Raw genomic sequence first — 14,539 nt, forward strand, 5'->3', positions numbered from 1 at the left:
ACACAGCAATGAGTTCCAGGCTGTTCACGTCCAACCCCCAGAACCTCTGAATATGATGCATTACATGGCACAATTAAGGTTGCAGATGCACTCAAGGCTGCCAAAGCAACAGACCCTACCCCAGATGAACCAGTAGAATACCGAGTGTCTTTAAAAGTGGAAGAAGCAGCTGGGCATGGCTTGCACATGCCTGTTATCAGCACTAAGGGAGGCTGAGGCAGGAGGATTGATAATTCTGGGCCAGCCTGGACAACTTAGTGAGACCTTGTCACAAAAAAATAAAAAATAGAAATGACCAGGGCTGTAGCTCCAGAAACCCCTCCAAAATGGAAGAGGAACTAGGCAGAGGAGCAGAGAGCTGCAACATAGGAGACCTGTCCTCAGGCCGCTGGCACTGGAGGTAGAGGAGGGGTCTTGAGCCGGGGAAAGGGGAGGAGGGGGTGGCTTCTGTGCCCTGGAAAAGAGAATACATGTGTGTTGGTTCACACCAGTTTTTGGTCATTTGTCACGGATGCCACAGGACACTAGTTCATGTCCCAAATGTCAATAGAGCCGGGTGGAGCTACTGGACAAGAACAACGCGTGAGGCAAAGTAAGCAGCTGCTCCAGAAACTGTTGTTGGGGAGGGGTGGGGGGGGTGGAGCTTTGGTAGAGTGAGTGCGCATGCGCGAGGCCCTGGGTTCCTGGGGGGCGTGCCCAACCATTAGCAGAGTGTGAAAAGTAATGAAAGATACTCTATTTTTTAAAAATCGAAGAAAATTAACAATACATTTTAAAATGCAAAAAAGAGGTAACGATGTTCTTTATAACCTGCAGCTGCCTGAGGAGATACTTTTCAGCATAATAAAACCAACCATTGAACTGGATGGTAAGGAGCGCCTTTAATTCCAGCACTCGGAGGCTGAGGCAGGAAGATCGCAAGTTTGAGCCCAGCCTGGGCTACATAGTGAGGCTCTGTCTTAAAATAAAATAAAAATTTAAAATCAATAAATAAAGGCAAAAGAATTTCCTCGGATAAATTAACAAGCTGAGAGTATTCCTAAGAATGTCCATGTCCTTTGCAGTGACTCTGGCGTTGGAGAATTCCGAAAGGACCAGAAAGACCAGACGGAAGTCAGGAGTATTTATCGGTGCAGCTCGGCTCAGTTGGACTCCTCTCCAAAAGACTGAGCGATTGAACAAAGAAAAGTGCTAGTTTTTATACACTTAGTCGAAGGGGGCTGGTCTTCCTAGTGACAGTAAGTGAGTCTAGCGGAACAGGGCAAGGGCAGACAGCTTAGTAATTTAGCCTCGTAAACAGGCAGTGTCTCATGAATCACATGGGAACAGAGTGTCACAAACTTGTTTACAGAACATAGTTGTTTACAGAGCACATGGCTCCTCAGGGGTCACAAAACTTCGCTTACAGGAATGAGACCGTCTACCTTCTCAGTACCGGGGGAGGCCAGCAGTTACGGGAAAGGGAGAGCTGTTAGACTGCTTTCAGGAGAACTGATTTTTTTTTTTAATTCTACTTTACTGGAGCCCTGAGTTCCTATCCCCAGCCAGGTCTGTTCATGAAAGGCGGTTCTTGGAAGAATAATTGAAACAAGTCGTGTGCGAGCCTCCTGGAAATCGTTGCCATATCCTGAGGAAAATCGGCGCCCGGAGAAGTCCGAGAGCCTGGGCGGTTGTCTTCCCGAGCTGTCCGTTGCCATGGTGACGGCTATCCTCTCTGTTATTGCACGGAATAGATGCTTGCGGGTTTTCTCGCACTAAATCAGGAGAGGGTCGTTGGCGCTATTCTCCTACAAACACAATAAACAAATAAAGGCCCGTGACTCTGCTATATTTCTTGTTTGTTGTACTTGAGATTGTACCCGGGGTCTTCTCACTGAGCTACAGCCCCAGCCCTTTTTTATTATTTTATTTTATTTTATTTTATTCCTTTATCTTGAGACAGGGTCTTGGTAAATTGCTAAACTGCTCAGGCTTAGTTCGACTCGCGATCCTCCTGCCTCAGCCTTCTAGAATGCTGGGATTACAGGCGTGCGCCGCCACACCTGGCCGATGTCTTATATTTAGCAGGCACTGAGAATCCTGTCTCGTTGAAATGAATCAAAGCACTCAGCCCACTCAGTCCCATCTGCGTTAACGCCGGGTGCTGGGGCACAGCGCGAAGCCAGAGCTGTAACCCTAACCTCATCAGAGCGCCCACTGGCGGGAAGTCGAGGAACAGCAGTACCGGTCGCTGGGAGACCCCGCCCTCCATTCATTCCTGCTCTGGCCAGGCCGGCAGGGAGGACAGAGCCAGATATCTCCCCTCCCAGCCCACATCACGCTCATCTGTTCCGTGCCAGGCGTGCGCTCTGCCCGCTACTCTCTCCATCCTCACCACAAACCCGTAAGGACAGATCAGAAACCCTTTCCTCAGAGCAGAAGTCCTGAGACAGAGATGTTAGGGCTCCAGCCCAGGGTCAACAGGTGAGTTATTTAAACCCAGACCTCCCTGACACTAAGCACTGAGAGAACTTCAGCGCAGAGAGGTCCTGGAGGACCAAAAAGGCTCCTGGTCCACACCAGGGCGGAATATGGGTGGCACTGGCTGTGCCAGGGAGAGGCAGTGGACACTCAGCCAGAGGATGCCTGCTGAGTCGTGCGTGGCTGCTGGCTACCATGATCTCACCGGGTGGTGTGTCCCAGACTGAGCAACGCCGATGCAGAGTCTCACGGAATCTTCCCGACAAACTTGGAGAGAATTCTTATGCCCATTTCACAGTGACTGGGGTTCAGAGAGGCCCATGTACTTGCCCAAGGTCACACAGCTGGGAAGTACTGGAAGCAGGGCTGTGAACTCGGATTTGCCCGCTCCGAAGCTTCTGTTGTCCCTTGCTCTGGTGAAGCCTGAGTGTGAGCCTGACCTCTCTCCACGAGGTGCCAGCAGGACCGCTCCAGAGGCTGCTGTGTAGACAGTACCCTGAGGCTAGGGTGTGGCCCAGTGGCAGGGCTTGCTCACAGGTGCAAGGCCCTGGGTTTGATCACCAGCATCCCACAAGAAGAAAAGGAGGAATAGGAGGGAAAAAATGAAGGTCAGGCATGGCAGCACACGCCTGTGATCTCAGCACTCTGGAGCCTGAGGCAGGAGGATCGCTGAAAGTTTGAGGCCAGCCTGGGCTACAAAGTGAGTTCAGGGCCAGTCTGAACTACAAAGGGAGACCCTGCCTCAAAAAACCAAAATAATAAATAAATAAACAAACAAACCCAAAAAACTAAACTAACATGAACAGAAAACCCACAGAATAAGGAATTTGCAAATCATATATCTGATCATAGCTTGGTATCAAGAATATTTTAAGAATACAACTCAATAATAAGACAGAAAACCCAATTTTTAAATGGGCAAAAGATTTGAATAGGCATTTCTCAATAAATAAATAAATAAATGGCCAAGAACAAATAAACATATATTCAACATTATTAGTCTCTAGGGAAATTAAATCAAAACCACAATGAGATACCACTTCACCTCTTCTATGATGGCTGTAATACAAAGACAGTTCAGCATGGTGATGCACAAATGTTACCCCAGGTACTGGATATTGCCAGGGAGGCTGAGGCAGGAGGATCATAAGTTCAAACCCAGCCTTGGGCCAGGGATTTAGCTCAGTGGTTCCTCTGCCTGCCTCGAAAGCGCAAGGACCCGAGTTCGATCCCCGGTACCAAAAAAAACCCAACCTGGGCAACTTAGTGAGACCCTGTATCAAAATCAAAAAAATTTGGGGGCTGGGGACTTAGCTCAGTGGTTCTGCCGCCTGCCTCGAAGGTGCCAGATCCTGAGTTTGATCCCTGGTACCAAAAAAATAAAAATCAAAAAAATTTTAAAAGGTCTGGGGGATGTAGTTCAATGGTAGAGCACTTATCTAGCATGCATTAAGGCTGAGTCCATCCGTGGTATCACAAAGATAAATAAGTAAATTTAAAAAGACAAATAAGCCAGGAATGAGGAGGCTGAGGCAGGAGGATCACTATGAGTTCAAGGCCAACCTGAACTACATAGGAAGGCTCTGTCTCGATAAACAAAAACAAAAGGAAGAAATCACCTACTTTGAAGTTTTCTTAAATTTTTTTTTGAAGTTTTCTTAATTTAAAGAGACTCTTGAATGGAAAATCCACTGGCTTGGAGAACTACGGAGGGGAAGGGAAGGGCCTGGCATGTAGGTGACATTTCCCCCACTGTTTAACACAAAGAATGTTATCCTATTAATGCCTTGAAGCTGCTTAAAGAATGTACATCTCCATTGAAAGAATGGACAACTGTATAATGAGCCGTGACATTTCCAGGAGTATGATCTAAATTCCTGGCCCGTAGGAAGAGGTGCAGTAGGCTGAATGATAGCCCTGAAGATGTCAGCACTCTGAGCTCCAGGACCGTGAATACATTACCTTGTGTCTGGGCTGGGGATTTAGCTCAGTGGTTCCAGCGCCTGCCTCGCAAGCACAAGGTCCTGAGTTCAATCCCTGGTACAAAAAAAACAACAAAAAAACTGTGATTAAACATTACCTTATGTCTATGAGGCGTGATCAAAATATACAGTGAATGTTTAAAATTTATCACAGTAAGAGGTACATTGCCACTAGTCCAGCTCAAAATACTCCTTCTTGCCTCAAACACACTTATCTCAATGTTCTTGCCACTTTCTGAAGTGGCTCTGCAAGTCCTCTTTGGTGTGACAAAAAAAATGCAGTGAATGCTGCTGCCAAGCACCATCCAATGAATGGAAAGTTGACTCCTAAAAACATGACAGGGTCTCCTTGTCCACCTTATTTCCCAGATCTGGCACCATGTGGCTTCTGCTGTTCTCCAAAGTCAAAATGACCGTGAAAGGTAAATTCAGGATTCAGGCCATCAAGGGAGCCAGGACAGGGCAATGAAAGACCCTCACGAAAGAGGACTTCCAGAGCTGCTTCAGGAAGTGGCAAGAATGATGGGATAAGCATGTTCAAAGTGAGGAGGAGGAGAATTTTGAGGGGGACTCACAACAGTGTGTTTTCTTTCTTTTTTTTTGGTACTGGGGATCAAACTTGGGTCCTTGCACTTGCACAGCAGGCAGTGAAACCACTGAGCTAAATCCTCGGCCCTGGCAATGTGTTTTCTACTATAATAAATTTTTAAAATGTAAACATCTACTGTATTTTCTTATCATACCTCAAATAACTTTGCAGATATGATTAAGGCTCTTGAAATGGGAAGAATATATTGAATCATCCTGTAAACTAAGTTCCTGGTCATTTTTACACCAGCAATAACATGCCAATATACAATCATTTTTCTTTTCTTTTTTTTTTTTTTTTGGTACCAGGGATTGAACTCGGGTCCTTGTGCTTGCGCAGCAGGCGTCGAAACCACTGAGCTAAATCCCTAGCCCTCATTTTTCTTTCTTTTTGCCATGTTTTTTTATGCTGAGTATTAAACCTAGAACCTCAAGTGTACTAGGCAAGCACTCTACCACTGAGCGACACCCCCAGCCCCTCATTCTTTTTTTGTTGGTGGTGTTGTTTCTTTTTTGGTTTGGGGGTTTTTGGGGGGTATTTTTTGTTTTTTTTGGGGGGGTGATGGGTTTTTTTTGAGACAGAGTCTAATGATGTAGTCCAGGCTGGCCTTGAACTCTTGGTGATCCTCCTGCCTCAGCCTCCTGTGTGCTGGGGTCATAGGTATGCACCCACATGCCATGCTTCAGCCCCTCATTCTTTTTTTTTTTGGTGCCAGAGATCAAACTCAGGACCTCGCACTTGCCAAGCACTACATAGCTGGCCCAGCCCCTCATTCTTAACCTTCAAAAAGAAATGTAGAAAAAAAAACAAAAAAAAACAAAAAAAAGAAATGTAGTTTTAAAAAGGAGAAATGTTCTTTTTGCTGTATGTTGTATTGTATGCTGTAAGCCCAAATCATAAGTTCTCAAATTTTCACTCTAATTGTAAAAGGTTCAGACAGCTTCTCAAACAACTGTGCTTTCAAAGAACAAAAACAAAAATAAAGAACAAAAACGGAGTTATCTTGGATAAATTCCTATAAATTTTTATTTTGAAAATACTTCCAAGGGGCCAGGGCTTTAGCTCAGCAGTTTTGCTGCCTGCTGCGCAAGCGCAAGGACCCAAGTTCGATTCCTGGTACCAAAAAAAGAAGAAAATACTTCCAAGGTTGAGGACTTCTGTCTGAGCAGCCAGTTGTTACAGATTTTTATAGCTAAGTACTTCCCTATTCCTGAGTTCTCTATATGTTTTGAGGTGTGTATAGCACTGGGAGTGAACGAACCCTGGACCTTTGTACTGAGTTACACTCTCGGCTCTCTTACATTTTATTTTGAGTCAGGATCTTGTTAAGTTGCTAAATGACCCAGGCTGGGCTCAAACTTGCGATTCTCCTGCCTCAGCCTCAACTCACATAGGTTTACATCTTGATAAACCCATGAAGCACTGAAAACATGCTAAGTCAAAAACACATTTATTACCTTGACCTACCTGAACATCACAGTTTAGAAACTGTAGTTTCTTTGTTTCCTTTGGTTGGTTGGATTTTTGTGGCACTGGGGATGGAGCCCAGGACTTTGCCCTGCTGGGCAAGGGCTCCCCACCGAGCTGTGCCCCAGCCCCAGAGTGGAGTCTGATTCCCCTGGGCATCAAGTGGGTGATGGGAGCCGGAGCCCAGAAAGGGAAGGGGAGAAGGAGGAAAGAAGGGAGGGAGGGAGGAAGGAAGGCAGGTAGGCAGGAAGGCAGAATCAGAAAAGTTAGCCTGTAAATGAAAAGAAAGCTAAAAAATTAACTAATTAACTTCGCTTATACTTTTCTTTTGAAGTACACAGAGAGTGGTATGGTAGGGGTTATCTGTCGTTGCATACCAATATTGTCACAAACTCAGAAGCTTAAGTCAGGCTAAGCGCAAGCTACATTACCTCATGGTGTCTTGTGGCCCAGGAATCCCGGTGTGGCCCTGCAAACATCTCAGAGCGTGGCCAGGGTCATGATGGACAAGGACACTGTCACCCACATGCCATTCTTGGACACAAAACCTGGGCACAGGAAGGTGCTCAGCCCTCAGCCAAAACTCGGCCCAGGATCTGGACTCCCTAAGTCCCCAGCCCCTTGAGAAAGTGGGGGTGGAGGACACCCTCAAAGGCCCACTCAGTAACCGACCTCTTCCAACCCTAACCAGACTATTTCCTAACAGCATATTTAACCATGAACTCATGGGTGGGTCTATCGACTGGTGGGTATAGCACCACCACAATCAAATCACCTTCCAAAAGCCTCACCTCTGAACACAAGAGACTTTGGGGAGACATTCTCAATCTAAACCACAACAGACCCACACTCCTTAGCCAAATCTACGAGCTCCCCATGACCTGCCCACTGCCAACGTCTTTGAGACAACTTTCTTCCATATCCCATCATCCCCTGCTCCCTTTGGTCACCTGATGTTGAACATGGCTGCCAGCTCAAGGCCTTATTTTCCAGTCTCCCTTACAGTAGGGCACAGCCATAGCTGAGATTTAGGCCAATGGGATGCAAACAGAAGAGAGGTGCATGCCATCTTAGTCAACCCCTAAGTTGCCCAGGCTGGCTTGAGCTTATGCTTGTGAACCTCCTGCCTCAGCCTCCCAGAGTGCTGGGACCACAGTGTGAACCATCATACCCACTTATGCCCTTCATTTGAAAGGTTCCATCACCTTCCAATAGTCCCACAGACTGGGAGCTAAGCCCTTAATACCCAGGCTTTTGGGGTACTTTTATCCACACCATAGCAACAGCAAATGCCTTTCTCTCCAGTTCTCCTTCCCATGGCCGCTGCATGATGCAGACAGAAAGTCATGCAGGGGTTGGCAGAGCTGATCCACCAGCTCTGAAAGACCTCACTATGCCCAGCACTTGGCTTCTTTTTTAATGCTAATCTTTTCAGCAACCATGTTCCCCTGGGTCCTGACTTTGCAGCTGCTTCCTTTCTGGGGAAACCGTAACTTTTCAAATCATTCGGCTCTGCTTTTATTCTGATTCTCACTGTAGATTTGGCTAAAAGCAGCCAGCAGCACTCAGGCCACAGCCTAAACTTTGGGCTGCCTTGAAATTTTCTCCATCAGATTAATTAGTTTTCTGCGCTTAATCTCAATCTTCTGCACAGTCTCAGGACATGGGGAAAATGAAGACAATTTTTTTGCCAAAGTGTAACACATGTGGCCTCTATTCCGACTGCCAATGAAGTTCTTCTTCCAAAATGAAACCTCCTAGTGGGCCGGGGATTTAGCTCAGTGGTTCTGCCGCCTGCCCCAAAAGCGCAAGGACCCGAGTTCAATCCCCGGTACCCACCCCCAAAAAGAATAAAAAACAAAATGAAACCTAAGCCCAGCCTTGACTGTCTGCACCCCATCAGCATTCTGATCTTCTGAATGCCAATCAGAATCACTCATCAAGCCCTAATTATAGCATTCTAGGGCTTCTTTAGCCTGCATCTCCAAACCTTTCCAAACTCCTCCCACAAACCAGTTCCAAAGGCTTGTAAACCACATGTTCAGTCAGAGTTTTGATTCCACTCCTGGCACCAGTTTTCTGTATATTAGTCAGCTTTCTTGTCACTGTGACAAAATACTTGACACTCACAATTTAAAGGAGGAGAGATTTTATTTGGCTCACAGTTTGGGGGGATTCAGTAAATGGTCTACTGGCTCCAACAAGGAAATGGCATGGTTGAAGGGCACAGTGGAGGAAAACTGATCAATTCATGGCAGCCAGGAAGCAGAGAGAGAAATGAGGAGCCAGGGACAAGAACACACCCTTTTAATCCATGTCTCCAGTGACCCACCTCCAACCAGCACATTTAGCCATGAATTGACCAATGGATGAATCCATTCATGAGTACAGCACCCTGATGACCTAATAACCTTCCAAAAGCTCCACCTCTGAACACATGAGACTTTACAGGCACGTTCTAGATCTAAACCATGACATATACCATGCAAGCAAAAAGTATAAGAAATCTAAACTGGTATATTAGAGTCAGATCAAGGAAACTTCAGAACACAGAATGTTACCAAAGCTAAAGTTCATTTCATAATTATAAAATGGTTAACTTAGCCAGGAGTGGTGGTGCATGCCTGTAATTCCAGCACTTGGGAAGCTGAGGCAGGAGGATCACCACAAGGCTAGCCTGGACTATACAGTGAACTCCAGGTCAGCCTGAACTACATAGGGAAACTTTGTCTCAAAAAAATAAATAAATAAGACCTAAATAAATAAAATGGTTAATTTGTCAGGAAAGCATAACAATCATGTGTACCAAATAACCAAGCTTCAAAATATATGAAATAAAATTTGGCAGACCTAAAGAGGAAAATATAAATCCACAACTACAGTTGAAGATTTTAACACTACTCTCTCAAAAATTGCTAGAACAAGAAAAATTGCTAGAGCAAACAAAATGAAAAATCAGTAAAAATACAACCAGATATGATGGCATATGCCTATAATCCTAGCAATTGGAAGGCTGAGACAGGAGGATCACTGCAAGGCCAAAGCCAGCCTGGGCTACATAGTGAGAACCTGCCTCAAAAAACAAAATCAGGGCCAGGGAGTCAGCTCAGTGGTTCCGGCGCCTGCCTCACAAGCACAAGGACCTGAGTTCAATCCCTGGTATCAAAAACAAAACAAAACAAAACAAATCAATAAAAATAAAGAAGACTTGAGCAACACATCAACTAATTTGACCTAATTGACATCTATGGGATACTCCACACAAAATCACATTTTCCCAAATGTACACATAAAATATATTAGTCAACATATGCCATATATGGGAACATAAAACTAGTCTAAATAAATGACAAAGGACTAAATCATTATGTGATCACAATGAAATTAAATTAGAGGGCCGGGGATTTAGCTCAGTGGTTCCACCGCCTGCCTTGCAAGTGCAAGGACCAGAGTTTGATCCCCAGTACAAAAAAAAGAAAGAAATTAAATTAGAAATCAATAGCAAGATACATGGCAAAACCCCAAATATTTGGAAAATGAACACCCTTGTAAATAGCTTAGTGATCAAAAAAGAAATCACAAGGAAAAAAAGAAAAGAAAGAAATCACAAGGGAAATTAGAAAATATTTTAAACTCAATAGAATTAGAAACACAACATACCAAAATGTTGGGGATACACATAGTTAGCACTTAGAGGGAAATTTTCAGCTTTAAATGCTTATATTAGACAAAAAAAATATCATGGTTCAGGAGTGTAGTGCAGTGGCTAGGAGTATAGAAGCTGAAACAAACCTGTCTGGGTTCAAATCCTGTTTCTGCCACTTCCTAGCTGCGTAATCTTGGGCAAACAGTCTAACCTTTCTGCCTCAATTTCCTAATCTTTAGAATGGAGATAATTGCCAGGCATGAAGTGCACGCCTGTCATTCCACCACTTGGGAGGGTGAGGCAGGAAGATTGTCATGAGTTCAAGGCAAACCTGGGCTACATAGTGAGTTCAAGGCCAACCTGGACTAAAGAAAGAAAGGAAGGAAGGGAAGGGAAGGGAAGGGAGAGCAAGAAAAAGAGTTGACTATGAGTTCAAGACCAGCCTAGGCTCCACACTGAGTTTAAAGCCAACCTGAAATACATGGCGAGACCCTGGCTCAAAAAAAAAAAAAAAAAAAAGGAGAGAAAAATAGTACCTACCATATATGAGGTATATGAGAATTCAGTTAATCCATACCACTAGGGAAAGGCTGGTAATATGCATATAATGTACCAGGCATGGTGGCACATGCCTATAGTCTCAGTACTCAGGAGGGTGAGGCAGGAGGATTGCCATAAATTTGAGGCCAGCCTGGGCTACATAGTGAGTTCAGACCAGCTAGAACTACATAGCGAGATCCTGTCTCAAAAAAACCCTAAGACCTGGGGATTTAGCTCAGTGGTGCTGCCACCTGCCCCCATAATGCAAGGACCCCAGTTCGATCCCTGGTACGAACAAAACCCAACTAAACAAACAGGGCCAGGGATTTAGCTCAGTGGTTCCAGTGTCTGCCTGGCAAGCGGCAAGGTCCCAAGTTCGATACCTGGTACCAAAAACAAAAAAAGAATATAATGCAAGCCACTTAGCTTATTGGTCGTTCTTGAAGCACAGGAGATTTGGAGACACCACTGAGACTCCAGCCTGACTGTAGGAGGGAGAAGATTGAACCCTGGAAGCCCAGGAGGTCCCTGGAAGGTCACTAATGTCATCTCCCAGCCCTGGGGAGGAGGGGCTTTGAGACTAGGATTACCTAATTTAGCAAATACATAGATCTTTTTGGCAAAGGCAAGAGATAGGAGGGGGAAGTAAGAAAAATTAGTGTTATATACACACACCAACTGCCCAGGATAGATGCAATCATTACATACTGCAAAAGTGGTCTGATAAACATTTTACAATTTTTTAAACAAAAAGAAACAAGATGTTCAGTGAAATTTAAACTTCAGATAAATAACAAGAAAAATGTTCCAACCAATAATGTCCCATGCACATCTGCTCAAAAATATTTTATATTGAGTGAAGAAGCCAAACACAAAAGAATTCGTGCCATATGATCCCATTTCTCTAAAACTCTGGAAAGTAGCAAGCTAATCTCTAATGACAGAAGTCAGAACAGTGGTTGCTTGAGGGGAACAAGAACTGACTGGAAAGGGATTTGAGGGAGCTAAGCTCTGGGATGATGAAAATGTTCCATAGCTTTTCTTGCCTTCTGGTTACATGGGAATATGCAATTGTCGAAGCTCATTGAACTGAATCCTTAAAATCCATGGCCTTTTATTGAATATAAACCGCAAAACAAAATTAGGTCACAGCTGACTCTGAACCAATCAGCGGCAAGAAGGTGGATGATGCTGATTGGTTGATTCCTGAGCCATAAGCCCCCTCACAGAAGCCACCAATAGGCATAAGTGTCAGCTTCCACCAAAGCAAGGGCAGCTACCACAAAAGGGAGCGTGGAGATGTGTAGTGAGTATGTTTGGCTGATATAACGAGCAGACCCAAATAACAAAGGCCAAAGTCAGTGGCAAAAACAATACAGATGCTTGTTTCTCTTTCATATAAAAATTTGGTCAGAAGGGTGGAAGAGCAGGATCTGTTCCAACAAAGCATCAAGGACCCAGGTACAGCACTCACCACAGATCTCTGTCTCTCAGCATGGCGCCTGCTCCACCAGCAGGAAGGAGGGGTACCTCTCTGCGACCAACCATTTTCATCTTGAAAATTGTCCAAAAGCCCATGTGCTAAAAGCCTAGTTCCCAGGGAAGCACTGTTAGGAGGTTGTAGAAACCTTAAGAAGTCTGTAGGTCATTGGTCAGGGCTCCTAAAGAGAGGGACCTTGGCCTTCTTCTTGCTTTTTTTTTTTTTTTTTTTTTGAGACAGGGTCTCACTATGTAGTCCAGGCTGGCCTCAAACTCATGGTGATCCTCCTGCCTCGGCCTCTCAATTGCTGGGATTACAGGCATGCAGCCCCACGCCCAGCTTCCTTCTTGCTCTTTTGCTTCCAGTCACAAGGTGAGCTGTTCTGCTGCACTATGGCCTCCCACCATGTTGTGTCACCTCACCACAGACCGCAGAGCAAAGTCAACTGATCATTTCCAAACTGTGAGACCAAAAAAAAAAAAAAAATCCTTTCTCTTTACAAGTTATCTCAAGTATTTCATTATAGTGACAAAAAGCTGACTGACACACATCCTTTAAGCATATAACTCAAACTGGGCATAGTGGTGCACACCTGTAACTCCAGCTACTCAAGAGGCCGAGGCAGGAAGATCTCAAGTTCAAGGCCAGCCTGGGCAACTTAGCGAGTCCCTGTCACAAAATGAAAAGTAAAAAAAGGGTGGGGATGCAGCTCAGTGCAAAGGCCCTGGTCAATCCCCAGTATCGAAAAAAAAAGAGAGAAAGGGTGGAGAGGGCGAGGGAGGAGAGGGAGCATGCTCCTGCTTTAATTGTTCGTATTTGTCTAGCACATGGCTGTGTACTTAGGCTTCTTTGCTCCAGGGCCAGGACTGCTGATCAAGACAGAGCCTAGGACAGCTCATATCCATCAGGAACCTTTCAGCAGCAAGTGACAGATATTCAACTCAAACTTGCTTGGAATAAAATTTTACATAACACATGTAATAAAAAATTATTGTATGATAGAGTGCAGCTGGGCTCAAGAGTACTGAAAACGGGGAAGTGAATGTCAACAAGTCTGTTGGCCTCTCCACTGTGACACTTTTATTCCTTCTCCCTCTAAACACTGTCCTCTGATGAGGACAGGGTGGGAAAATGGCCAAAGAGAGTGTGTATAAGGAAGCACCTGCTCCTTCACAGCCTCACCACCCCAAACACGAAGGTTTCTCTTCCCACAACTCCAAATCTGAAACTCCAGGGAAGGACTCTTATTGGTTCCGCCTGTAGTGTTCTGGATGGGGCATAATGATTGGCCCAGCGTGATTCACTTGTCCATCCCTCAGCCAATCACCCACGGGGTGGGAGGAGAGATAATTAAGACGTTGTCAGTTCCTTTTCTAAACAAGGGGGTGTTATCCGAGCTCGGATGAACTGACTGCAGTCTCCGCTAACCTTTGCATTAATTCTTTTTCCTCCTATGGCTGGAACACTGGGATAAGGGTTGTGTAGGAGATGACAAGAGAATGGTTAAGAAGTATGGTGTCCCAGATCAGCCAAGCACAGGTTTTTGCATACAGCAGGCGCCCAATTCATGTTTATTAAATGAATGACTGACTTTATCCTCAGCTCCCACAGGATGTCCTGGAATGGCTCCAACTTCACAGACCCTCAGCGGATCAAGACCCGCACACCGACAGAGTGCACCTTGAGTCACAGACTCACAGGAGGTGGGAGGCGGAACCTTTACGATGGGCAGAATCTTGAAGACCCCGCCGCCGCGAAGGGCCCAGTTGTGGGCGGGGCTTCGAAAACTTGATTTTTGGGTTGAACCATCTTCTGTTTCTTAGAGGGGAGAGGCAAGAAAGTCTTTCTGGATCTTTCGGCCCTTGTACCGTTTTCAGTCCAAAAAAGCAATCTAATTTCATCTATAAAAACCATATGGTTCCTCTTTCGACTCACTTTGCCTCTTAGCTCTACTTAGCTCCACCATTCAGATTTCCCCACCACCAGCGAGCAGTGGCTCGCCCCAGTTTGACGCATTGCAGGGAAGGTCGGACCAATCGGCGCAGCGCTCTCATTTCCGCCATGGGCCGGGCCCAATCCCGGTGTGGCTCACAGAGGACGCGTCACGCACAGCCAAGTGGTACCCTTCCGCCAGGGAGGAAAGTGTAGTGGCATAGGGGGCGGGGCAAACGGGAACAGAAAGTAGTCCGGGGCGGGAGCGCGCCCGCGCTCTCAGGGGAAAAACCAACCTCTGCGGTGTGGAGACGAGCCATCCGCGGGCCGTCGTTGCTGAGAGGGCGCGGAGGGATCCGTGGGAGCCGCAGTGCGGTGGCGCGCGAGCCGAGAGGGGCGGGGCCGGGCGAGGTGGGGCGCGCGCGGCGGCCGGTGAGGGACGG

The 14,539-nt window shown here is 45.8% G+C and overlaps 1 long non-coding RNA gene across 1 annotated transcript; it reads right to left on the reverse strand.

Moving 5' to 3' along the window:
- Nucleotides 1-741: 741 nt before the first annotated feature.
- LOC110346085 (uncharacterized) lies at nt 742-14,484 on the reverse strand. The gene is made up of 3 exons (XR_002389877.2): nt 14,393-14,484; nt 4,423-4,497; nt 742-1,787 (listed from the first exon to the last, which is right to left on the reverse strand). It is a non-coding gene; the product is annotated as an uncharacterized LOC110346085 (long non-coding RNA).
- Between the last annotated feature and the right edge of the window lie 55 nt (nt 14,485-14,539).

The sequence above is a fragment of the Heterocephalus glaber genome, unplaced genomic scaffold (assembly GCF_053883595.1).
Source record: "Heterocephalus glaber isolate CG9 unplaced genomic scaffold, H.glaber_assembly_v1.0 deba00001744, whole genome shotgun sequence".
Taxonomy (NCBI): domain Eukaryota; kingdom Metazoa; phylum Chordata; class Mammalia; order Rodentia; family Bathyergidae; genus Heterocephalus; species Heterocephalus glaber.